At 40.0% G+C, this 24,567-nt stretch overlaps 1 long non-coding RNA gene across 1 annotated transcript; it reads left to right on the top strand.

The window, feature by feature from the left end:
* On the top strand, positions 247-23,016 carry LOC110261223. Its single transcript, XR_002345177.1, has 3 exons — positions 247-6,137; positions 16,745-16,786; positions 22,852-23,016. It is a non-coding gene; the product is annotated as an uncharacterized LOC110261223 (long non-coding RNA).

Below are 24,567 nucleotides of genomic sequence, written 5' to 3'. Positions count from 1 at the left end.
GGGGGAAAACCCCATGTTTTATTACTAGTATTTTTGCCTTTTTTTAGAGCTGCACCCATGGCATGAAGTTCCCAGGCTAGGGGTTGAGTAGGAGCTGTAGCTGCTGGCCTACACCACAGCCATGCCAGATCTGAACTGCATCTGTGACCTATACCACACCTCATGGCAATGCCGGATCCTTGACCCACAATAGCAAGACCAGGGATCAAACCTGCATCCTCATGGATGCTAGTCAGATTTGTTTCCACTGCACCACAATGGGAACTCCCTGAAAACTCCATTTTTTTAAAGCAAAGTTTGCATCCCTTTTAGTTTGAAATGAAATAGATTTTAATGCCCTTAAGGAAAAGCAATGTTTTTACTGTAGGCTTCAGGCATTTCTCACTGAGGCCCACTACTCAAACTCCCTTTATTGACCTGAAAGTATTTACTCAAAGAAACATGATTTGCACACAAGTTCTTAGTTACCTCCCAGAAGGGTCATGCCTTGTGCTTGTGTTTAATGCACTGGGCTTTATGGCCCCACTTTTCCTGAGCATCTAGCTCTTTGTGGGTCCGAGTTCTCTTCCTGGCAGTGTTCAAAGATCTTAATTCTGTAGCTAGTACTGTACATTATTGCTGGGATTACACAAATATGTATTCTTAATGAAATCATTAGTGGGCAACTTAGTTTTATAGGTGTTTTAACAGCATTGTCATAAAAACTCTTGGTCGACTTATGTTTAGGGGTGTTTTAGTGATGTACAAAGATATTGGTTAGTTTGGGATAGGCTGGGAATTCTTTAGTTTTCCCATTTAAAGTGTTATAATAATTCCTGTTATCCAAGTGTTTCTATCCAATGTGTTTTCTGGAGAAAATAAACATTTGATAGATGAAAACACGTTGTTTTAGGCACAACAATACTAAAGATGATTAGTCATATGCTTATACTCCAGGTAGTTGACACTACAAAAGCAGATGGATACAGGTACACTCAGTGGCCCCAAGTAACCCTAGTAGTATTGTCATTGACAAGATTGTTTTGAAATGTACTTTCTCAGGACAACCAAAAACCGAACTTGCCCGGACATTGTATTCTTGGAAGTATTTACTAATACAAACGTTCCAAGCTGACTTTTCACCTACATAGAAGTTATACACTGTGTTGGGCTATTTGAGATCCTGAATCCAGTATGCTGAACTTCTGGAGCCTGCCCACTAATTGCCAGTATTGACAGTGAGTTTACCAGCTAAAAATTGCCTCATAATTTTTTAGGATGCTCTCGGTAGGGTATGACACTGCCCCTCTTCGAATTCTATGCATTATGCCATCCATCAACATTGAGATCTTGATTCCACAGCCCATGATTTTAAAGAGGTCCAAAACACCAGTGTCACAGTTGACACAGCACTATGAGTTTTCGCACTATCATCCTAGGGTCAAGATACACCAGGAATAACTAACTCATGACTCATTGCATGATTCATCAACTTCCAAGGCTAGTATCTACCCAACGTGTGTAGAGTAATAGAAATGGCTTTGGAGCCACAGTATGTTTAAATCCAAGCAATATTAGAATAAACTTTCCTTCTGTTTCTGTTTCCCATCTGTCCAATGATCATGTTAATGGCATCTACAATGTGGGTTTTTAAGGATACCCTACAATGCTTGGCATAATGAACATCACTGTCATTTGATTTTTTTTTTCTAGGCTGATGAAACCTTTTTCGGTAACCCTAGCAAGATAAAGTATTACCCAGTAACTCCTATGAGGAATTCAAGTTGCCCTGAGAAAGTGATTCATAACTAGGTTTGTAGATACCTTTCTAGAGATCCAAATTGTATTTAAGTCAGGTTTATGTTCACTGCTCTAAGCATGTTTCCTAGGTTTTCTTTTTAACTTTGTATTCTTAAGGCTCCGTTTCTAAAAATTATTTCCTTTGTTATGGCTTACATTTAAAGAAAAAATCTTGGGTTGTCACAAAAGAAACCTGAACATTTGCATGACTTTTTCAGTAGGATTAAGCTTGTCATTGATCAGAACCAAGTTAAACTTTCAAGAAGGTGAAAAGCATCATTACTATATCTTTTATGACTTGCAATATTTGACTGGTGTTTCTATTGCAGCATTAGTATTTGAAGAAAATATCCATGGTCGTCTTCTTCCCAGAACTGTAAGAACACCAGTTGGGATCCCGGTTAGTCCTGGGGAGACAGTTTGACAGTTTACATGTGAACAACTAATTTGTCAGCTGCTCTGTTCAGTTTTACATGAACTCCATGTCAAATGATGCCTCGTATCCTATTAGGGACCTTCCATTTCCATTTGGGGAGTTTCCTGTAATAATCTGCCTTCCAAGCAGGCAAAGCATGGGTAACACTTCCCATCCTTTTCACCAATGAGCCAAAAACCTAAGATGCAAGTGGGCTAAGACTTTTAAGGCTCTTTCTTTTGCATTCCATGTAACCATTCCTTTCTCCTGCCTTACCCCCCCACACCAGAAGCAAGAATTTGAACCACAGCAAAGTGAAACAAGGCTCTTGGCATTCACTCATCTCCAGCTTTTCAGCTGTCAAGTGGGCTGCTTATTGTTTCCAGTGTCATTTTATCACATATCTCCATAAGTTACCTCTTCCTAGTTTTGGCTTGTATTTGTCCAGAATTTGGTCACTTGTAGTAGCATCTGAGTGGCCTTCTCACTAAGGAAACTTCAGTTAAAGCTAATCTTCACTGCTGTGCAGCATGACTTCTTAAAACTTCAACCATTCTACCTTAAATGGAAACAAGTGTTGGACCTTGGCTTTTTCCCGACTAATCACCTTAGATTATCTTTTTCATGGAGCTTTGTACTTCAGAGCAAAAAAAAAAACCTCCTGAGACATTTCAACCCGGTTTCCCACGTAAGAGCAGAATAGTAGCCAACATGAGTAGGTGGATATAGAGAGGTTAGATGTTTAGCTACATGATTTTGTTACAATAACATGTTATATTCACCTAGTGAACATAACAAGTCATAAACATTTGGATTTTAATTGGAAGCACTTTCAGTGATCTGAAGTTTTCTGGGAAATTCCACCATAGTGGAGATGAGCATCAGGAGTCAGTATTTCTATAATCACCAATGACTTCCAAATCAATGTCTGACCATGATGGAGGTGTGCCAGGGGTGTTTCCATTAAGAGAACCTGCAGAGGGGCATGCAGCTAGTTGAGTCTTCATGATCTATCATGGTGTTCAGAGGATGAGCAGTGTGGGCTCTAGGGCCCGTCAACTGCTGTCCCACACAGTTCCTCAAACTGGCCGACCTCTCTGCTCTGGGACACCATCGTCTAGCTGAGTTTCTCTCAGAGCTCAACTATGGTCCCATTCTACCTAATTCTGTTCTTTCACATGAGCCACAAGTATCTTGGTGTAAAGGCTTTCTCGTGCCTATTACTTTTTTCCACAGGTGCTTCCCTTAAGAAATCCCCAACTCTATCTTGCCTCCTGAGGAACTAAAGAAAGTACTGGGAATGGTCTGAGATACAGTGATCTGGGGACTTTCCGCTTGGCCAGAAAGGATAACCCTACCAAGGGTGAAATGTAGGACAAGGAGTCCATGTCACTAATTGCAGCAAAGTTGAAAAGTTGGCCATTAGTGACCTGGGAAAATACTCCAGAGAAAGGAAAGCCCATAGGCACTGATGTGTTTCAGGCATATAAGTATTGGGAGACATCACAATGTGAGAAAAAATAAGGGGTTGATATTAAAAACACAAAGAACAACAAAAATTCTACTGAAAGATGGGCAAAGGACTTGAATGTTTCTCCAAAGAGTATATATAGTTAGGAGGCATATGAAAGATGTTCATTGTAACTAGTCATGATAGAAATACAAATCCAAGCCATGAGATACAAATTTACTCCTATTGGAATGGCTACTATCAAAATAAGGAAAATTAAGTGTTGGCAAATACAGAGAAACTGGAATACCTGTGCATTGCTAGTGGGAATGTAAATGGTGCAGCCACTATGAAAGTTTGGCGATTCCTCAAAAAACTAAACATAATTACTCCATGACTCAACAATTCTATTCAAATAGAGCCAAAAGAGCTGAAAACAGGGTTTAAACGTTACTTCTAAGCCCAAGTTCACTGCAGCATTGTTCAGTCACCAAAAGATATAAATCTATATTCATTTATAGATGATTGAGCAAAGTGGGGAATATGCATGTTATTTAGCTATAAAGAGTGAAGTTCTGATACACACATAGATCAATCTTGAGAACATTATGCTAAGAGAAATAAGCCAGACCCAAAGTGACATTGTATGATCCTACTTAGGAAGTACCTAGAATAGGCGAATTCATGGAAACAATGTAGATTAGACATTACCAGAGCCAGGGAAAAGAAGAACGGGGACTTCCTATTTAGTGGTTACAGAGTTTGTACTTGGACTAATGCAAAAGCTTCCAGAATAGGAGATAGTTGCAATGTCTAATGTAAAATAGCACTGAATTGTACACTTAAATGGTGTTAAGTTATACCTATAATGATAGTTATGTTTTCCTACAATACTACAACCGAGCCCACCAAAGATAATGAGGTCAAGGAAGGAAAGGCAATGAAAGCATGTCTACACAAATACTTGAAAATTATCTGCATGTTAACGAAGTATTTATTCATGACTTGAAAAATTATCCACATGCTAATAGAAGTATTTATTCATGATTGTCAAAAGGTAGAAATGTCCATCAACTCATGATTAAGGTATATTGGAACGTTGTTCAGCAATAAGGAATAAACTACTGATCCACAGTATGGAAGAAACACCAACATATATAGGGTAAAAGCATCAAGAAAAACTACTCCATATTGTCCAATCTCACTTCAATGATGTGTCCAGAAGAGGCAAGTCTATTTAATAGAAATTAGCTTAAGAGCCTGGAGCAGAAGGCAGGAATAAGGATTGGCTACAAATGGGCACAAGGGAACTCCAGGGTGATTGGAGTGTTCTAAAACAGTTGTGGCGATTTATGCACAGTTCAGAGTTAACTAGATTGATTTGACACCTAAAGGGGTAAGTTTTATGGAATATAAGGTACAGAACTTTTTTGCTGGTCATGTGGATTAAGGGCAAGTCACAGGAGAAGACCCATATGCAAGAATTTGTGGTTTTGGGGCTATGCCCTTGCTATCCACAGTGGCGAACTGTACACCTTTCAAGAAACAGTTGCTAGCATGCCGCTGAGTAGAGATTAACAGCTTGACCCTGGGCATGGGGGGAGATCCAGGTCACCAAGAACCTTGAGCTGTATACTATGAGCTCAGTTCTGTCAAACCTGCTAGCTTCAACAGTCCATTTTAAGAACTGGAATAGCCAGGAGCAATGCTGAGGAGAACCAGAGGGTACAACTTTCATTAATAAGTACTCATACCTACGTCATCCGATAGTGTTGCATCAGTACCCCTTCCCCACTGTACAGATGTGTGTAGGAAGTGTGTACACATAGGCTGGAGGGATTTGCGTTTATAATTAGTTGGTTTATAGATTAGTTGACTCAGTAAATGAATTGAGGTTGGAGAGCTACTGCTTATTAGCTGATATGAAAGTTTGACTCAGACACAACACGGCAACAGAACATTCCCAATGGGCAGAGCTGCAGAAGTACATGGGTTAACTACACTGTGATCAATGATTCAGGATGACCATGTAGTGATTACTGGACAGTAGACATAGCTGCCTCTTCTGTGGCTTGGAAAAATAAGGACACAGTAGGTAATCAAGAGTGGCTGTCACAGCAGAGATGGAGATCAAGATGTTGACCACATGTAGCCTCCAACAGCATAGTTCCACCTTGATGAGTCCATCCTAGTTACTGCTGCCCCTTCATAGATAACACAAAGACCCACACTGAGCCAAGAGATGTACTTATTTCCTCAAGAGAGGAACAGGCCATTTGGTAGTTTAAGTTAACACTCATTCTGAAACAGCTAGTGGTTCATGTTAAAGAGGTAGCGTGGATGTATGGAACCAGTGGTCCACTTGCAAACCTCTTACTAATTGCACAGGAATACTGAAACTGAGTGGAAACAGTGAACTCCACTAACAAGACTGAGATCATCAAGAGGCTAGACTCCTCAGGAATCAAGATCTGGGCCACACAGTCTGGCAAGGTAAGACCTGCTGACATGGGAGATGACAAGGGGCATCTAGAGCAGACATTTGAGGAAAGAAACAAGACGTATTACTTGCTGCCATGATGTCAACTGCTATCCAGGATCCTGTAGTTCATCCGCCACACTTGCTTTGTCTCTTGTTAGGAAGGGGCACTCTGGGGAATGATGGCAGAACCAGTCCATGAACACAGAAGTGGATTCGTACAACATCAAGGGTGGACTGCCTTGGCCATAGAGACACATCCCTCCAAGGGATCCTAATGCATAAGCTTCCAGCTAATTTCCATCTTTTAAATCCAAGATGTTCATACAGTATGCTCTCTCTGGGGCAGTTTCCAGGCAATGGCAGGAGAGCTGAGATACTAGTGCTCAGTCAATCCAGCTCAATGTGGATGGTTCTGGAGACAGTCGTTGCACATGAGTTTTTGGCCTGTCGACACTCAGAAGTACATTGCAACCTGGTATTCCTTCCAGATCATCCTTCTCCCTTTTTCACATGCAGCAAAGCAGCACAGATGTGTGCAAGTTTTCCTATTCCAGTCCTTCTCCCTCTTTCACAAGAGGCTTCTCCAATAAATTCCACAACCCACGTTGGCCTTTGCTTCCCAGAAGATCCAAACAGACTATCTCAAAGTATACTATTAAACTTTTATTTAAGTCTAAGCATTGGCAAATACTTACAAAAGAAATTAGTGTCCTTTATAATCACTGTTTAGCAAGGAGACCTGAAAAAGGTAAAAATGGGCTATTTGACTTTAGATATTTTATAACATGTACAGTACTATGTATCTCCCTCTAGGCACTGCTTTTGCTATATCCCACAGTTGTGTTTTAATTTACTTCATTTTTTTTAATTTAGAGATTCAACCCATGTGTTTCAACTGTTTAAACTCTAAGTACTGATATCTTACAGCTTTGTCAGGTCTTATTGCTTTAATTCTGTTGTGCTCTGAAAGGACATTGTATATTTCTATTTTTTTTTTAATTTAAGGTTGTTTTAACAACCCCAAATGTGCTCTTAATGAATGCTGAGCATGACTTTACTCTTACTCTGTTGTTGCTGGGTTAAGTGTTCTATAGACGTCAATTGGTTTCAGCTGACAATACCGTTCAGTTCAGCTATGTCCTTACTGATTTTCTGCCTGTGGACATGTCAATTACCCATAGATGGATGTTAAACTCTTCTCGTAGTAGAGAAATCCATTTCTCCTTGCCATTCTCTTGGCTCTTCTTGTATTTTAACTGTTAGGCAAAGATCATGTCCTTTTGGAAAATGGACCCCTTTATTACGTAATGCCCTCTTTGAGCTTCTTGCTCTGTAGTTGGGTTTGTGAGAAGGGAATATGGCACTTTCTCTTTTTATTAGTTTTAACGTTGATATTTTTCCTTCTCTTGTTTTTGCACTACATTCAAATTGAGTTTAACATAGTTCTTTTCTGATCCACTTGAACAGTTTTAATTGGCATAGACAACAGATATTGCTAAGTTGGTGATTAGTATCATTTGTCATTGTTTCATTATTGCCTTTTGTATCAGTTTTGAATTTCACTCTTGTCTTTGGTTTTAGTTGAGCATTCTTAGTATTATGATTTTAGTTGATTTCAGTACACATCTACAACAGATTCCATCCATTTTAAATATTGCATACCACTTCATGAGTAGTGCAATCACCTTGCAGTAGTTATTTCCAGTTTTTCCCTGTCATTTCTTTCATTTCACTTATCTACACATTACGGCTTCCATATACTTTTGTCTTCTTGCCCTTTTCTAGGGCTGCTCCTGTGGCATATGGAGGTTCCCAGGCTAGGGGTGGAATCAGAGCTATAGCCACCGGCCTACACCAGAGCCACAGCAACGCAGGATCCGAGCTGCGTCTACGACCTACACCACAGCTCATGGCAACGCTGGATCGTTAACCCACTGAGCAAGGCCAGGGATCGAACCTGCAACCTCATGGTTCCTAGTCGGATTCGTTAACCACTGAGCCACAACGGGAACTCCAACATTGTTATTTTAACATTGTTAATGATTTATACCTTGTGTTCTCTAATACTCGTATATACACCCATTTCTATCTTCACTCATTTCTGATGAGTGAACATTTTTTAAGGCCCGTTTACTGGCAGATTGTCATTTTCACCCCTTTTGAGGAGTAATTCCACTTGCTACAAAATTTTAAGTTTTTCAAAAACTTAACTGTTTCAGAAACCATGCAGACAAGAGTGGAGTGAGGAGCCAGGTATAGTTCTTATGCCTTCTCTTGCTCCTCTACAAACTTTTTCCCCCGGCTTAAAGATTGTCAATTTATCAACTACATGCAGAGATAGATAATTTGGTTTTTATCCTGCTCAATGTTCTGAGTTTCCTGTATTTGTGTCTAGCATTAATTTTGGGAAATTCTCATTGTTCCTTCAAGTATTTCTGTTCCTTCTGGTATCTCTTAAGTGTTACACTATTTTTGTCCTGAAGTTGAGCTATTTCTGTCCTTTTTAGTTTTGACAGTTTCTATTGACTTCAACTCAATTCTTTCGTCTCATCTAGTCGATTGATGAGCCCAACAGTCATTATTTGTTAGTCTGTTTATTTTCTAACTTTCTTTATTCTTAGTTTCCACTTCTGTTCACACTACTTTTTCAGCATGCTGACCCCTAAGTTTCAAATTCCCAGTCTGTTAATTCCAAGTCTGGTTCCAATATTCATATCATATCCAAGTCTAGTTCCAATATTCTCCCAGTAGACTTTTGTCCTAGTGTGCCTAAAATTTTTGTTGCAATCCAATTAGAAACGGACTAAAAGAAACTGAGGTAAATAGACCATTAACGTAAGGCTGTATCTGGCTAGGAGTCATGATGTATTTACTGTTCACTGTAATTTTATCTGTCAGGCTAAACTTTCTCCTATTGTCTTTGTCTTTAGGATTCCCAGAGGTTTTTTTATTTAAATTTTTTCCCCACTGTACAGCAAGGGGATCAAGTTATCCTTACATGTATACTTTTTTCCCCCCACCCTTTGTTCTGTTGCAACCTGAGTATCTAGACATAGTTCTCAATGCTACTCAGCAGGATCTCATTGTAAATCTATTCTAAGTTGTGTCTTGATAACCCCAAGCTCCCAATTCCTCCCACTCCCTCCCTCTCCCATCAGGCAGCCACAAGTCTTTTCTCCAAGTCCATGATTTTCTCTTCTATGGAGATGTTCATTTGTGCTGGATGTTAGATTCCAGTTATAAGTGATATCATATGGTATTTGTCTTTTGTCTTTCTGGCTCATTTCACTCAGTATGAGAGTCTCTAGTTCCATCCATGTTGCTGCAAATGGCATTATGTCCTCCACACCAGCTCCTTCTGCTCAGAGCATGGGCCCTTTCTCTCTCCACAAGGAGAGCCTGGTAGAACTCTGGGGATAAAACTCACAGAAGCATGGGGCCTCTAAAACTGGGCCCCCTTTAAACTTAAGTTTGTCCACACCAGCAGTCAGGTTTCCTACTCCAGCACTGGGTCCCATGAAGGTTTCTGCTATAGTGTTTCTGCTTGGCTAAGTAGTAGTGTCTGCCTTGTCTCTCCCATTGGGGGAGCAACAGTTTGCCCTGGGATCTGTTTTCTGATGAGCTTACAGTTGTCAATTTTCAGGGTCCCCCCCCGCCCCGTTCCCCTAGTTTTGTAAGTGGAATGAACACTTCCAAGCTCCTCAATATAATGAGGGACTTCTGGTTTGGGACACTATCCAAACATTTAAAGATATCCCCATCCCGAGGCAAGTGCAACTCATCCACAACAGTCAGTTTATTCTAGGAAGGTTTTTTTAAAAAATCCTTTCATTAAAATGGTTATGTTGCAAAACTCCAATTACAAGAGTAGCCTGCAAATGCTTGGAACCATATGGACTAGGTGTTCAACATTAAACTTAGGCCCACTTTGAACATTGGCGTCTGCCTTTGGGGAGCTACCTTCTCAGGATAGGATACCACTCTTGATTAGACAATACATCCCCTCTTTACCTCAAGAGGTTAAGTTGTAACAGTGAGAAAAGTCAGTCCAGTAGCACTGGCCATACTTGTGGCTTAAAAAGGGGAAGACAATTACATAGCATTTGAAAGTTGCCAAGTACATTCCCTGTGCATGGCTCTTGGCAATTATCTTTATTTACACCATGGGCAAGTTGTGCTTCAAAGAATCTCACCCAGTTCTCTACAGACAATTAGACACAGCAGTATGATCCGACAGCTCTTGGCCCAATAGGAAGAAAGAGAAAGCAGGTGTTTTTGGCTTGACCTCAAGTTTAGATTCATTGCAATCTTATTGTACTTGCTGTTTCTTAAAATATTTCCAAGAGGCTCTAATACACATGAGAATTTTGGGAATATGTTCTCACGTTACAATCTTTCATTTCTATACCTGCAAGTGTTAATTTAATGCTAGGGTAGATCTTGTCCTTAAACATCAATGGGTCTTCCATTCCCACTAGCTGAGGGGAAGGAGGCAGTTCTTGTGTTAATTCTCCCAAATTCAGCTTAGTAGGGAAGCTTAGACAGGTATGCAGAAGATAGCCAGCCAACTGCTTATGGGTTCTGGAATGTGAAGACACTTTGCCTACTGAAACCCATACGAGGTTCTTTATCTGCAGTGATTCAATGCAACTAAGTTATCACCCTGTTTGTGTGTGCCACAGGCCTTCAGGCATCAGTATTATGACACGAGCTCTAGGGACTACCCTTAAATATTAGTGTTTCTCTGCTACACCCAATTTAATGTTACAAGTTTAAAGTGACTAAAGTGAAACACCATTTTTGAGGTTCTCATGTTGAGTAGCAAAAAGGCAAGGAGCGCTTTGCCATCATGAAATTCACCTTACTTAATAGTTACTGGCAGATGTAATGACAGTTTAACATTAACCCGTCAGTCACACAGTAATTGAAGTTGTACTGAGATCCAACTTCAAGGCCCTACACATCATACCCCGTCAAGGACAAGGGGGCTGAAAACATGACCACACGTAGGAACTGGAGGCCAGAGCGTGAGGATGCCATGGAGAGAAGTAGAAAGCGTTCTAAACAGAGAAAATAGTTTGAGACACAGGATTGAGTTTAAGGCATATTCAGGTCAACATGGCTAGCTTCTAGGCTGGAGCCAACTATGTGAAAATGAAGTAGACCCAAGGTAGTAAGGTTAGAGATGAAAGCATATTACCACCAGAAAGTGAAGACAGCTTTTAGTACACTAAGCTTTTAAAACTATCCCCAATACTCTGCTTTTTCAGACTAAGTCTTCTTGCCTATTACAAGTGAAGGTCAGACTGTCCCAATTTCTCCTCTGGCCTCAGCCATAGTCAGTCTTCCTTCATGCCCACCTGACAGGTTCCAAGTTCTACCCAGCCTCTGAAACAGTTCACTCCCTCCCTCACTTGCTTTAACATGAGGTTTTTATCAAATCCTTTCATCCAAGAGTAAATGTTCACATCAAGTTCAAAACAGAACCATTTCTTGACATGTTCATAGGAAGTGCTGTACCTGGCACTGGGTACTTGAAATCCGTTCTGGATAGTTACAAGTGTTCCCAAGCAGCTTCTAATCAAGGAGAAATACTTGACAGCTTTCTAATGTTTAGTTCTGATGAAGATTTACCCAAACCCTTTCTGAAATTAAGGCTCCCCCTTCAGCAGCTGGAGAGGTTTACTTGCTTGACTATAGCCCAGATGTCCCTTATTTGCCAAATGAGCACTTCCATACAATCTATTCACCTTAAAACCCTCACATGGGTGATAAGAAAAATGATTCAGATTTCCACGGAGGTCTATAAACTTGTTATAAGTCTTGCAACACCTCATGTCATGACAATCAATTCAGTCCTTCTCAAATAGTTTTACCACCTGGTCCCTCTAATTCTGCTTGGCTGAAATAAATCACTGGATTGAAGACCTCTTGGCCATAGGCTATGGAAACTTGAATCTGTGCAAAAGGGAGGCAGCAGAGTCAGAGAGGCAAAGTCAACTTCTTCCTCAGAGCTTTGACACTAAACACTTTTGGACGGCTTTATCCCCTTAAGTTACACTCTTTTGCCTCAAGACGTTCAATTTCTCAACTACCATTTTCCATACACATTAGAGGAACGTTCCCCACAAGATTACAGACGGCACTGCTTGACTCAAATTGTTTAAATTAGGCTTGTGTAACTACCTGGAGTCACAGATGACGATGAGTTACTTGACCACCCTCCCACTGAAGGGGCAGGGGGGAGGGGCAGTCAAGAAAACCGAAGCACCCTACACATTGCAAAACCAGGCATCCTTAGTGATTTCAGCTTAACTCCTGGCTGCTAAGAAGGGCCAGGACTTCAGAGTACTTAGTTCAACAGAAGGAGGTGACAGAGCTTTTTAGTTTTATCTGGGAGCTACAGAACTTAACAGGCAAGGAAAATCTAATGGATGGAAGCAGCCTGTGCATAATCGTATCAGGTTAACATACTCAGCCCCAAACGCTTCTTCCCATGTTTGACTTGCTGTTTGGCGGTCTTCACTTAAGCATTAAGGCTCGCATTGAACTTGAAATACCCCGAATAAGCCCATATTCAGCTACTTCACTACTCCACGTAGTACTCGGATGTTACTTCTCATCCAGCACCCTCCATCTTCGCTGGTAAAGTTTAGTGAGATTAAGCGCTAAGTACGCTGCCTAGCCAGAGGCCTTCAACTTTCTTTCTAGTGTAGCTGATCCCGCTTTCCTCAGCAGATACTCGGGCACTAACTACCACTGAACATAAGTGGATTCTAGTAGCTTGTTAATAGTAGCACTGCCATTTCATCCAGCCAGGACGTCAGAAAAGTTGAGCCCTCCAAAAGCTTTAGGGAGAGTCAAAGTTTAACTTGAAGCTCTTATTTGTTCCTTATTTGGGAAGCGCTAGCCCTAGGCAACAGAGTGCCTCTAAAAGATATGCTTGGCTCCAAACCCACACCCTACCCTCGCGTCTTTGAGAAACCCCAATACAGAAGGACAGAGTCCTATAGAGAAGTATTCAGAGAGAAACAACCTTCCTATGAAGGGAGCCCCTGAACCTAACACATAAATTTCTCCTTAAGCTGGAAAGCAGGCACTGCCAAATAGTTGGTATGTTCGATTTTTAGAGGTAGAAACAGCCTGACCTTTTCTATTTTCTACCCTTATGGGAGTGTAAGGAGTTGCCCTGATAGTTTCCGGAGAGAGTATCTCCCCAGAAGCATATTCCTTCTACTTAAAGGACACGGTGAGGACTGACACGCGCTCTTCAGGGATTTGAAGGAACGGTCTTGCAGGCAAGCTTTCACCGCACTTAAAGCTTATTAGGCAAAGTTTGAAAAGAAAGGGAAAAGGAACCATTTCCAAGTTGTAGAGCCTCCCCACCCCTTAGTTAACCCCCCACCCCACGCCGCCCAGCAGCTCCTTCAGAGAGAGGTAAAGAGCCAATTCTCCTGAAGAGGTTGAAACACTTTGTAAGAAAAGCTAAAGTGAAAAGAGTCTTCTCAGAAAAAGTCTTCACTGGTCCCTGAGGCAGGACTGAAAAAAATTTGGAAGAAAGAAAACACCATTTCCTCACCACCCACCTTCCCCCTGACCCAACCGCCATCGGCAAGTAAGACGCCTGCCCACCCGCCCGCCCTAGAATAGACGCGCATCTAACAGCGCGAAGGGCTGCACAGCCTCCACTTTTAAAGGCCAGCATCATTGGCGCATGCTCACTAAGGGGTGGAGCGCCATCGGAAGAGGAGAAACACCTGTTTGCCCATCCCCCTTCTCGCTCTGCCCTTCAAAGCTCCTCACCTCATCAAGGGATAAAAGGGGAAGCTGCGAGTAACTGAGGCAGCAGCTTTAGCTGCAAGGTTCACTGTGCACAGCTGTGTCCCCTCGCTTTGTTTTTGTTGTTTTCACCTTTACCTCAAGTCCTGCCTTAACATTGATGGGGCAAAGTATCTAGGGAGGGGTGCTTCTCCAAAACTAGCTCTGAGGACCTTAGCATTATTTTACCAGATGAATGCAAGAATTGTAAGGGTATTTCATGGATAGAATTGCCAAATTAGAAAAATAAAAGAACAGGATACCTAGTTAATTTTGAATTTCAGACAATCGACAAATAATTTTGTAGTACAAGGATATTGCATTTCAGCTCTGCTGTCCTATTTGGGATATATCTGTACTATGAAATTACTTATTGTTTATCTGAAGCTCAGATGTAACTGAGCATCCTATAGTTTACCTAGCAGCCCTACTCATGGGGCCCCCAGACCACCCAGAGTATTGCCCCTCTCAACGAAATGCTGATTGAGTTCTTTGTGATGGTAGTGAGGGAAACAAGCCAAGGAGACTCCTTGTTGTTGCTCAGTTGCACCTGCAACTCTGAACCACCAAACAGGTCCCCTATATCCTGCCCTGAAAAGAATTGCCCCCATCTTCAGCAGGCTGGAGAAAGTAGACCAGAGCTTGAAGCTGCTCCTTGAGGAAGACCTGATGTTAAATATCTATGTGACATGGAATAGATTTAGTTTTCTCTGTGGTTATTACTTTCCCCAGCTGTGAAATGACCCAAACTCAATAATAATGGCTACTATTCACGCTCTTTATTTCTAATTCATGCTCGTTATTTCTAATTCTCTCGACAATGCTGCTGCTTAGGTATTATGATCTTTATTTTACAGATTTACATTTTACAGAACTCAGAGAAACCAAGAGCCCACCGATAAGCACTAGAATTTAAACCCAGAGCCATGTGATTATAAATCCTGGGATCTTTTCTGTTCTTTATACCCACATTTGTATGTTTTTCTGGGTTGTTCCTTCATGTTTGTTAGATTGTTTGTTTGCAATTAGCTGATAGAGACATTAATACAAAAATCACAAGGTATAATAGAGTAACAAGTAAAACTCAATTCTCCTGCCCAGACACTTTGAGTCTATTTTCTTTTCTATGCAAAGTGGACTTCTACACAGATTTTTCTGCACTTCCCTCCCCACCCACTAGTGATCTTTCCATTTCAGTTAGCATAAAGGTGTCTGTTTTAATGGCTGCATATTATTCCATGTATAGCTGTACCACATTTTATTAGAGCTTTACAGAAGTAAAATTAGGCTTCTTTTCCATCTTTTGCTCTCTTTTCAAGTAACGCTTTAATAAATATCTTTCTACAAGCTTATATTTGTACATGTGTTATCTATGGGATGTATACTTAGGAATGGAATCACTTGCTCAAAGGATGTGTACCTTATAAACTTTTAGAGATACTGCCAAATTGTAGCAATTTATCCGCCTCTCAGCAATATATAATATTACCCATCAGTCCACAAATTCATCATTCAAGTTTGTGATCACTGCCAATCTGATAGGTAACTAAAAATAGTGGCTTATGTTTTTAATTTGCATTCACCTTTATTTTAAATATGACTGGGGATCTTTTCCTGTGTTTGAGCCTTTTCCATTTGATTTTTCATTTTCTTTTTTGGAATTATCCATCTGGGTTGTCTGGCACCCCAGGAGTGAAGATGCCACATAAATAAATATTGAATGAAATGAATATTTTACAGTTGGTAAAATACCAGTAGTTAGACTTTTTCTTATTGTCAAAGCACATCATAGTCTCAAAAAATACCCCTTTGGAGTTCCCTGGTGGCCTAGCAGATTAAGAATCCAGCCTTGCCACCTTCTGTGGCTTGGGTCACTGCTATGGCATGGGTTTGATCCCTGGCCTGGCAACTTCCACATGCCACGGGCATGGCCAAAAGAAAAAGAAAACACAACAAAGAAACAAACAGAAAATACCCACTTGCCTGTGATTCAGTTTTCATGTATTTGTAAGTTGTGTAAGTCTGCATTGCAACTTTTCTAATTCAGAGTGTTTAATTTTTAAGTAGTCAGAGCTCTGACTTCAGAATTTTATATCAAAGTTAGACTTTCTCTGCTTCAAGTTTATAAAACAAAATCTCCAGTGTTATTTGTCCAACACTGCCATTTTTAACAGTATTTAAATATTCGACCAATCAGAAGTGTATCTGTCATCTGCATCTCAAATATTTTCTTCCAGGTTTATGATTTTCTGTTGACTTTTTATGGTAGATTATTTTCTTGTTCCAGGTTATTTGCCTCCTACCTTTCCGTAAGAGGATGTTTAATCTTTTCTTGTTGACCTGCAGTACCTCACACTCCGGGAAGGAGTCAGTATCTCTTTTTTTATTTGTTTTTTAGGGCTTCACCCATGGCATATGGAAGTTCCCAGGCTAGGGGTGGAATCAGAGCTACAGCTACTGGCCTACGCCACAGCCTCTGCAACACCAGATCCAAATCACATCTGTGACCTAAGCCACAGCTCATAGCAACTCCAAATCTTTAACCCACTGAGTGTGGCTGAGGATCGAACCCATAACCTCATGAATACTAGTCGGGTTAGTTACTGCTGAGCCACAATGGGAATTTCCAGGAGTCAATATCCTTTGCCACTCATGTATACTTGACAAAAGATAAATGATCCCTGGCATTTTTACAAAATGAGATCATGTTACACATTTGGTTTTTTTGCTTGAAGGGACATTATGAATTTCTACTCACTCTCTTGTTCTTTCTTTGCCACCATAACGGCGTGTCCCCAAGAAAGCTAGACCAAGGTTGAATCTGATCCACAACCACCAAGAGGTAATGTGAATGATAAATAAATGTTTATTGTTATAATAAACTACTGGATTTTAAGGTTGTTTGTTACCTCAGCAAAGCTAGTTCACATTTTTAATTGTATCTATGTTTAGTCCTTGTATCATGACGTATATAACATACATCCAAAAAAGGAAACAAAACAAATGTTCCCTGCCATAAATCACCACTAAGTTAAACCCATGTTTCCACCACCACCCAGGTTAAGATGTGAAACATCACCAGCCCTCGAAAATAAGATTATGCCCTTTCCTTATTGTTACTAGCTGAACTATAACCCCCCATTCAAATATTGAACTCCTAACCCCCAGTATTTCAAAATGTGACTGAACTTGGAAATATGGCCTTTAAAGAGGTAATAAAGTTAAAATGAAGTCATTAGGATGGGCCCTACTCCAATATGACTGATACCTTATAAGAAGAGGAAATTAGGGCAGAAACATGCACAGAGCAAAGACCACGTGAAGATACTGGGAGAAAACAAGCCATCTAAAAGTCAAGAAGAAAGGGCTCAGAAGAAACTCCCTCTGCTGACACCTTGATCCCAAACTTCTAGCTTTCAGGATTGTGACAAAAATTATTTTATTTAAATCACCCAGTCTACAGGGTTTTCTTATGACAGTCCTAAGAAACTAACACATCCCTTATGTTGGGTTCCTCACTACCCATTAGCAATAACCTCTATACGTAACCTCCATCACTATAGTCTGTTGCTTGTGTGTTTTGTGGGGTCTTTTTTTGTGGGAATTTTTTGCCACAACCATGGCACATGGAATTTCCCAGGCCAGGGATCGAACCCGTGCCACAGCAGTGATCCAACTTGCTGCAGTTATAGCACCAGGTCCTTAACATGCTGCTCCACAAGGGAACTCCTGCTGCTATATTTTACCCTTCATAGAGATAATATCATACATTGCATGTGTGTGTGTATATGTGTGTTTTCTTGTGTTCAAGATTATGTTTGCAAGATTCATTATTTTCTTTGCTATAAAAATATTAGTGACCCTTGGACAACACAGGTGTGAACTGCAAGGGTCCACTTATACGCAAAAAATTTTTTTTAAACAAATGCATACTACAGTGCTACATAATCCAGGCGTAGTTGAATCCATAGATGCCGAACTACAGGTACGGAGGCCTGACTGTAAGGTTATATGCACATTTTTGACTGTGCAGAAGGTCAGCACCCCTTATCCCCATGTTGTTCAAGGTTCAACTGTATTCCACCACATGTGAGTGGACTTTTGAATTGTTTCCAATCTGACACTATTATGAATAATACTGCTATAAAACTCTTAAACACAACTCTTGGTGTTTATGTGCATGTGTTTCTGTTAAGTATGTACCCAAAAGTAGAACTGCTGTGCTATAGGGTATGTATGTGTTCAGTTTGGGTAGATAATGTCAAATAGTTTTCAAAATGGTTTTGATAGTTTATATTCCCACATTAGTTGAGGAGAATCTGTGATGTTGTACCTCATCAGCAACATTTGCAATTGTAAGAGTTCTTAATAAGTTTTTGCTCAAGAATTTAAAATCCTTTCTCATTATGGTTTGAATTTTTATTATTGTGATTACAAAGGAAGTTCTTTTTCATATATTGATTCGTCATTAGAATATCTTCATCTGCAGAGTTATTTTCCAATACTTTCATGTTTCTATTGGCTTGTGGTATTTTTCTTACCGATTGAAAGATGCTCTTCATGTATTGTGACAGGCCTTTGTTGGTTATTATGCTATAAATATATTCTTCCATTCAGAAAATGTAAACTTGTCCCCTAACGTACACCATGTTAAAAAATCACTTCCAGATAGATTGTGGGTCTAAGTAAAAAAGACAAAACAACTTTTAAATGATAATATGGAAGAATATCTTCATGAATTTGAAGTAGGGAGAGCATGGCACCATAAAAGCCTGATAAATTTGATCATAACAACATTAAGATGTTCATTCAAAACCACCAGTAGACGATGAAAAGGCAAGCTCACAGAAAGGAGATATTTTTATAGGTATTTAAGTAAGGTGAATCCTCGTTTTCATAGGCTGAAGCTAATGGGTAATATTAAAAGTTTATCAAGAAACAGTAAAATGACATTATTTAAAGGCTGAAAACCACAGAATTGCATAATAGATCACTGTTTCTGGGAGCCGTACTGCCCATGGGGATGTGTGGGAAACGGATGGAAAAGAGAACTCTTGGTTTTCATAATAATCCCTCTATACAATTTGATTTGTTATTTATGTGCATAAATTAATTTGATTTTTTTAAAGCTACTGTTAAAAATATAGTACTTCTATCTCTTACTGAAGTACTTTTGGGCTGGAAAATGAAGACACCTCCCCAGAAATGTAGGTATGCCCTAAAAGTGCGATGACAAACTCAAAGTGTGTGTTTTACAATAAAATCACAAGAATTTCGTATTCTTCATAATATAGTCATGTTAGTTTAACGTGAAGAAACCTTTTATTTAAAGTACTTACACAGTCACTGAAACCATCACATAACTGTCATGTGCAGGAAGGTCCAGCAGGTTTATTTTTTTATTTCAAGTAGCCCCAGGACTCCCCTTTGAGCCCCCTGTAACTCTAAGTAACCCAGTTTGAGAAGGATATTTCTAACTTGTTAATGCTGCCATAATGGCTAAATATTTTATAGCTTCCAGATGTTGTATCTACTTCAGATGTTAGATAGGGAGCACAGGGGAGTATAATTGAAACAGTATTCATTTTGCAATCAGGAGATCTATTTGAGTTCAGACTAGGACCTTACTTTGTGCAAGTCGCTTTAAATCCCATGACTTTAACCTTCTCAAATATAAAACAATCCTAATAAATACTGATTTTTGCCTACCACCCCACAAAGTTGTTCTGTGGCTTTATATGAGAAATTATTTTGTAAACCATGTAATATTTGTCTCCCAGAGTATTGGCAGAAAATTCATATGTCAGGTTTTAGTGCCAATATTTTAAACACAAATTGGGTACTGTGCTGTGTATTAGCATCTTTATAGTATGTCTCCTACTCCAAGTTTACACTTGACCAGCTAGTAAGTTCCATTTGATAAACATATATAGCATCTTTTATATCAGGCTATGTACTAGGAAGAAATATGCACTGTAGATTTGGTAGAAATGCCTTTCATGTGAACATACATGCTGCATATTTTCCTAGTTGTATTTCCTTGGTGAAGTCCTTTCCCTTTTCTGGGCTTCAGTTTTTATGAAATAGGGATGTTTGCACTTTGCACGTACTTAGGATTTATTGATTTCAAATATACTATATATATATATCAGGACCCATAAATGACTTTTTTAAAACCTATAGCAATTATTTATGGAGTACCTTCTCCATACTCCATAGATGAGTCAGTGTTCAACCAGGAAGCACTCCATGTTGAGCTCAGAGGAAACTCTTAAATGGGTGAAAGAAGGGCTAAGAAGCCAAAACAGGGCATAGATGGAAACAGACTTGTCTAGTGGCCAGAGAGGAGACATACAGACACTATGTGAGTCAGAGAGGGAAAGATAACCTGTAATTTTTTTCTCCTCTGCCTCTTAATCTTCAACTTGTGCCTTCCAGGGTCCAATCCAGTGGGAACTTTCTAACCAGGAGCTGGGTAATTCAGGAGCCATTTCAAATGATATAAAGCAAAGGTTGAGAAATTGTTCTGAGCACAAACAGCACATAAACTGGCCCTCTCACTGTAGTGTTTGGTACTGCCAGAAGCTTATGGTGTACTGGAAGAAACTAAACTCATATTAATGATGAAACAAAAGTTAAAGCAATAATAATTGCACTGTTTCATTTATGTATATTAACTGAAACCTTGAAATTATTGCTTTCATTTTTTCCACTGAGGAAACAGGTTCAGAGAGATAACTTGCCTAAATGCACTGAGCAAGTAAAAGTGAAGCAGGATTGGAACCTATGACACCTGCTTCTAAAGGATTTTCTTTTGTACAAATTAGATATTCTCAGGAAGAGGGGTGTTCAGAGAACAGCAAACTCTCTATTTCCTCATCTGAGAAATGGGATTTGAAACAGCTCCAACAGGAATCCTTTATCATTATAGACTAGAATCATCTAGGAAGGCTTTATAGAAAAGGTGAGCTCTCTGGGGGTCTTAAAAGATGTGTAGGACTCATAGAGAAAAGCATAAGTCAAGTTCCTTTTGCTGTTCCCTCTCTGAGAAATCTCTTCTCACTCTGTAGATTTGATTTGAGTTTTGAGTAATGAAACGTAATATCTCTAGCAGGAACCCTAATAGGCTTTCTTGAGTATATGCTTAAGGAATGCAAAGCAATTGTCACATCATACAACTCTGGGGCCTGGGGGTATCCCAGAGAGCATCCTGAATCCATCCTCCACCCTTAGTGCCTTGTACCCTAACTGAGGGGTAGCTGCATTTCGACTTTAGCTCTCCTGGGCGACTGGATCTGAGAACTCAAGAATACTGTTTATTCCTTGAGAAATCTGGAATGAATTAAGCTGAATAAATTGGCTCTCAACTTGGCTGTTTCAAATGGCAGAAAAGAAATAACAAAAGCTGCTCCTCCGTTTTCTCCCTTACTTTCTCTCTTTCTCCCTTCCTTCCTTCCTTCCTTTCTTCTTTATGGAAGGGGAAATGAAAACACTCATATTGCAAAAATTAGATTTGGTCCAACCATGGTCCACTTCCCCAGCACGTGAAAACCTTTGATCAGAATATTTACGTGTCTCAGAAGAGTGTTAGGATAGCAAGAAACCTGGGGAATTCATTTTAATGCATGTCTTCAAACTGTGCGGCATAAATCTAAGTTGAACTGTGGTGTCTACAGAGCCAACCTGTAGCTGAGTTGCTAGGGCTACTGATGCAGTAAGCAAACACAACAAAGAATTTTCCCTTCTTAATCCTCTGCAGATCTTACCTTTCTCCTCAGTGCCAAACATTCATCAAAAGAAAGCCATATGGAGACTATGAAATATTATTCAGAAAGAAATTAGAAAGAAAAAAAAGGGGAAATAATCAGGGCATCATTAATCATGATTATACCTGACACATGGATGATTGTGACTGCTTAATCTCAGTTTATGCATAATTAATGATAACAAAATGATAGGTGGCATTTTTTTAGCACTGTGTTAAGTTCTTAGCATATGTTAATTCATTTATATTTAACAATAGTCTCATAGTCAGAGTACTATTATTATCCTAATCTTATTAATTCTAAAACTGAGCCTTAGAGAGTTCAAGTAAATTTCCTGAGCTAACACTTTTAGAAAGCAAAGAAGCCAGATTTCAACATTATCTGTCTTGCCAAACTCTTAACAATTAAAGCATACCCTAGATGATGGACATGGAGATATGCTGCCCAGATCCCCCTTCAAGAAAGGATTTGCTGCCCCAGCTGCTGGAGGTGCTGTCAGCAGGCAGAATTCAGCTGTCAGCTCCTTTGGGAGGTCAACTGAGCTGCAGAGTGCTGCTTCACCCAAGGTTAAACCTTTCCCAGGACTGCTCACATCCAATGACTAATAGCAGTCCTGGACACATGGGCACTTGCTATTTTGTGGTCAAACTAGAAGGCTTTCCTCTCACCTGGTATAAAGGTCACTACGTATTATTCCTAGGTATGGAGTATGATGCCCTTAGAACCTGAAGAATCCTGACAGGTGCTTTTGCTTCCTTCTTTATGGTCACAGGTGAAGATCCAGGAATTTGTCTTTTAATTGGAGTGCATGCCCCAGGATACCCATGACCACTGTATCCCTAAGTATTTTACTAAAGTGGCATATCTCTGAATCTTTTTATATTTTATTCCACAACTTCTGGAGTAACTTTGTCTTCCCAAAGCCTCCAGTGTACTAAATATTTGTTGCTCATTCCACTCAATTCATATGATGTATGATGTATGATGTTACATGGCATGTCCTTGAAGTTCAAATATCTTCTGAGTACATTCTAATAGATAATGCACAAATTAACATGGACTTGGTAAAATTATACATGAATATTTTTTATCTTCTGTGTGAATGCTAACTTTTAAAAATCTTCTTTTCTGATTGGAACAGGAAAGAACACACTCACCAAGTCAAGATTCCTGAAGCTGTATGAATCTTCTCTTCCAAAGATACCACATTTAATATAGCAGCATTGGGGACACTTTTTGTGTGTGTGTCTTTTGGTCTTTTGGGGGCCACACTCGTGGCATATGGAGGTTCCAAGGCTAGGAGCTCTAGGTGCCAGCCCTACACCACAGCCACAGCAATGCCAGATCCGAGCTGCGTCTGCAACCTACACCAAAGCTCATGGCAATGCCGGATCCTTAACCCACTGAGCGAGCCCAGAGATCGAACCCACAACCTCGTGGTTCCTAGTCGGATTCATTTCCACTGCGCCATGATGGGAACTCTGGGGACTCTTCTTGATTGAGTTTGCAGTAGTCTACAATCGTTTTCCAGAATCAATCTGATTTCATCAGGGATGATACTCATGAATCCAGTATGATAGAGTCCTCTACTGCTACATCCTTGAGATCCTTAGAGTGACACTAATATCCTCTATTCCATAGGGATATGATATTTTTTTTTTCTTTGCTAGCTTAGGGTGAGAAGGAGATTGTCAGAGTCTTCTCCTTGGTTTCTCCATTATGACAGCTCTCATCCCACAAACCTGATGTTGGGGTTACTCCAGCTGCTAAATATGTCAATCTGCTAATCTATTCAGAGGCTAGGGAAATGACCATCAGAGGACTGATTGTTAGCCAACCTTGGACCAGGATTCCATCTGCAGGGATTTTACATTTCCCCACTGTAAGAGGGGATCTTTGATAATTCTCCATGATTTTTGGAGTTCCCATTTCCCTAACCAACCAAGTAAATGGCTGAAGTTCCCTTTGGGGAAAGACTGTGGGAATTAACTCAGTATACATTTGCTGTAGCATGGCAGGGTCTTTCCTCATGGGGACCGAGCACATATTCAAGTCAACAAGTTCTCAGACTGAAAACTGACTCAAGTATGGAGACTAGGCAAGGAAATGGGATAACTTTATTAAGACAACTTCCTTCATTCTCTTGTTTCTCCATTCTTGCTTTCTTTGGATTATATATACCAAGCTAAGTGGTATCCTCACCAACTATTCATCTATTTTGCCCATTGGGATGTGGTGTTGCATTAACAACCTCCACAACTCTCTCTAGCTCAACCACCCCTGGCTGTCATTTCAACTTTACAAGTAATACGATAATTGCAAACTGGTGACTTCTGGTAGCTAACCACCACCACCTGACTTCTGTTGCTCCATTTGTAGATGGAAAGAAGTGTCATCCACATTACCATCAACAAGTAAACCTCTGTGACAACTCTCCTACCCCTGCAGCAAGTCTATAGTTACTCAACAGCACAGAGGCTTCCTTACCTGGCCAAAGAAGAGAGACCCTTTGTTTTGTGGGTCTCAGAAGAGAAAAGTAGCATCATAGACTTGATATGTTTCCTTTTGCTTCCAGTCATTCCAAAGAGACAGACACTGAGCCTGTCCTTTTACAGAGCCAGTTAGGAATGACTTTTGTGTCATTATTTAAAAATAAGAGCCATTGAGAGTACTGCCTCAAATTGGAGAAGGCTGATATTTAGGTAAAGACTGGAATATTTCCAACAACAAAAGGAATAATACACAGAAAAAAAAAATTACAGGCCAATGTCCCTAATGGACATAGATACAAAAATCTTCAACAAAAATATTAGCGAATTGAATTTAACAGTACATTAAGAAAAATCCTGCAGTATGA

This window comes from Sus scrofa, chromosome 6 (assembly GCF_000003025.6).
Source record: "Sus scrofa isolate TJ Tabasco breed Duroc chromosome 6, Sscrofa11.1, whole genome shotgun sequence".
Lineage (NCBI taxonomy): Eukaryota > Metazoa > Chordata > Mammalia > Artiodactyla > Suidae > Sus > Sus scrofa.
The sequence above is the reverse complement of the archived record's forward strand: the minus strand, read 5'-3'. Positions and strand labels throughout refer to the sequence as shown.